Genomic DNA, 3,500 nt, shown 5'->3' on the forward strand with positions numbered 1-3,500 from the left:
ATAAAAAAATTAGTAATACTTCATCAAAAATGAAAAATAGTTCAATTGGTTTAAATGGTTTACTATAATTTGAAGTATCCAAGTTTAATTCCCATCTCATACATTTATTGTATAATAATTTTTAATGAGTGGGCCTTTATTAACTTCACAACACATCAAAATTAAAAGATAAAATCAAATCAAATCAAAAAAATTATCTTACAAAAAAAAAATAAGAATAACAAAAATCATCTAATAATTAAATCAAATAAAAAAAGATCATCTAAAAATAAAAGATATCTAATAATCAAATCAAATAAAAAAAGATAACTATAAAAACATAAAAGATAACCTTTGCTTCTCAAAACACGCTACTGCTACTACTACTGCCTTTGCTTCTCAAAATAGTGAAACACACTGCCTTTGCTTCTCAAAATAGTGAAACACGCTACTGCCTTGCTTTGCTTCTCTATTCAACAAGCAACACTCTCTTTACCTTTGAGTTCAAATATAAAAAATTAGGTATTTTTTATTTATTTAATTTAATATTATTTTATATTTTACTATTTATTTAATTTAATTTTTTATATGATAAAAATATTATAATATTTAATAAGTATTGATATTATTGTATTTTGATAAATTCATAAAAAAAAATTCAATAAATATTATAAATTTTAATATTTATCCTTCTAACTTTTTTTTATATATTTTACAGAATATATATTCAAATTTTTATACAAAATAATGATGAAAAATCAAAGAATTGATGTATTTTTTAAGAGGAAGGCTAATATTCAAGAAGGGGAACATATAACTTCTACAATATCAACACCTGTAGATAGTTCTTCTACTATAATGAATCACGAAGAAAGTGAGATACAACCTTCAAAAGTTCAAAGAGTTGCATCTGATGAGTTTGACCTTAATTCTTTGGAACGAGACCCTGGAAAACGGCTTCAAATTTGGCAATATCACCCAAACCAGAGAGATGAGGTTAGACGAGCTTATCTTAAATGGGGTCCATATCAAAAGCATCTTGACAATTATCCTCTATCTGGTACGAAGCATCCAAGACAATTTCAATATGCTTGGTTTGGTATTTTTCCTTCATGGTTAGAGTATTCACCTTCTAAAGATGCTGCATATTGTTTATTTTGTTATTTGGTTAGCAAAAAACCCAGTGGACGTAATGGGTCAGATATTTTTATTAGTAAAGGGTTTAGAAATTGGAAAAAAGTTAATGATGGAAAGAATTGTGCTTTTCTTAAACATATTGGAGATCCTTGCTCACCACACAATAATGCAGTTGGAGCATGTCTAGAGTTATTGAATCAGGCAAGTCACATCCAAAATGTAATTGAGGATCATACTTCTGAGGAAATTCAAAAGAATCGATTGCGTCTAAAATCCTCCATTGATGCAACTCGTTGGCTTACATTTCAAGCTTGTGCTTTCAGAGGCCATGATGAGACTCCAGAATAAAAAAATCGAGGTAATTTTCTTGAAATGATAAAACTCATAGCATCTTACAATGATGAAGTTGCAAGAACTGTGTTAGAAAATGCTCCATATAATGCTAAATATACTTCACATCAAATTCAAAAAGAAATCTTGCATATACTCTCAAACAAGGTGAGAAAGCATATTTGTGAAGAAATTGGAGATTCCAAGTTTTGCATTGTAGTAGATGAAGCTCGTGATGAATCCAAAAGAGAACAAATGGCACTTGTTTTGAGATTTGTTGATATACATGGTTTTATTCAAGAGCGTTTTCTTGATCTTGTACATGTCAAAGATACTACATCATTAACTCTAAAACAAGAATTGTGCGGTATTCTTTCTCGACATGGTCTTGATGTCTCTAATATTCGTGGTCAAGGATATGATGGCGCCAGCAACATGAGAGGAGAATGGAATGGGTTACAAGCATTATTCTTAAAAGATTGCCCTTATTCTTACTATATCCACTGTTTTGCTCACCGATTACAACTTGCATTAGTTGCTGCATCAAGAGAAGTTATTCCTGTGCATAAGTTTTTTTCAAAATTGACTTTCATCGTCAACATCATTTGTTCTTCTAGTAAGCGACATGATGAGTTACATGCTGCCAAGACAGATGAAATTGTCCATTTATTAGAGATTGATGAACTTGAAACTGGTAAAGGGGCAAATCAAATTGGTACTTTGAAACGAGCAGGTGATACTCGATGGAGTTCTCATTTCTCTTCTGTTTGCAGTTTGATAAATATGTATGGTGCAACGTTGACTGTTTTACAAAAGATTATTGTTGATGGATCAACTTATTCTCAGCGTGGTGATGCAGATAGTGCTTACAATACCCTGACCTCATTTGAGTTTGTATTGATCTTGCATTTGATGAAAGATATGATGGGAATAACTGATATTCTTTGTCAAGCTTTACAAAAGCAGTCTCAAGACATAGTTAATGCTGTGCAACTAGTTCATTCTACAAAAACACTTATCCAAAACATGAGAGATGACAAATGGGAGGAATTATTAAAAAATGTGAAATCATTTTGTGAGCAACATGATATTCTAATTCCTGACTTAACTGCTTCTTATGTTGCAAGGCAAGGACGCTCGCGTCACCAAAAAGATCATATTACAGTTGAGCATTATTTTAGAGTGGAGATATTTTTAGTCACAATTGATAAGCAATTACAAGAGTTAAATAGCAGATTTAATGATCAAGCAATGGATCTACTAAGTCTGAGCTCTACTCTCATGCCTAAGGATGCTTACAAAAATTTTGACATTGCTAAGATTTCTACTCTTGTTGATAGCTACTATCCCGAAGACTTTACTGAACAAGAGAAGATTAATTTTCCTTTTCAGCTTCAGCATTTTATTCTTGATGTTCGTCAGCATCCAGAAATGAAGAATTTGTCAACTATTCATGAACTGTGTAGATGTTTAGCAGAAACAAAAAAGTCAAAAGTGTATTACTTGATTGATAGATTGATTCGTCTGATATTAACTCTTCCAATTTCTACAGCTACTACAGAGCGATCATTTTCAGCAATGAAAATAATAAAGACAAGGTTAAGAAACAAGATGGAGGACGACTTTCTTGCGGATAGTTTGGTTATTTACATTGAGAAAGAAATTGCTGAAAAGTTTAGTTCTGACTCAATTATTGAAGATTTTAAGTCATTAAAAACTCAAAGAGTACCATTATAAACTATTTTATATTTTTTATCTGTAGAATTATTTATTTATTATCTTATTAGTAACAAACTTAAAGAATAATTATATTTATAAATTTTATTTTGATATAAATATTATTATTAAATTTTTATGTTAAATTTTCGGCCCCCCAAAATTTTGGTTCAAGCTCCGCCACTGAGTCTGTTTGCAATGTTAGGGTTTAGGAGAATGTGTTCAGGCTTAGGGCTTTGGTGGTGATCCATGAATGACCTTGTTTTTCGAGTCTTGAGAACAATATTTGTGCTCTGTATAGCTGCATGTGTGTGTTTTATTTTCATTTTGGTAGTTGA

General features: G+C 30.8%; 1 pseudogene; it reads left to right on the plus strand.

Annotated features, from left to right (window-relative positions):
• Positions 1-729: 729 nt before the first annotated feature.
• LOC107636811 (uncharacterized) lies at positions 730-3,183 on the plus strand (annotated as a pseudogene).
• Positions 3,184-3,500: the final 317 nt, after the last annotated feature.

The sequence above is a fragment of the Arachis ipaensis genome, chromosome B10, assembly GCF_059453495.1.
Source record: "Arachis ipaensis isolate K30076 ecotype BB chromosome B10, ASM5945349v1, whole genome shotgun sequence".
NCBI lineage: Eukaryota > Viridiplantae > Streptophyta > Magnoliopsida > Fabales > Fabaceae > Arachis > Arachis ipaensis.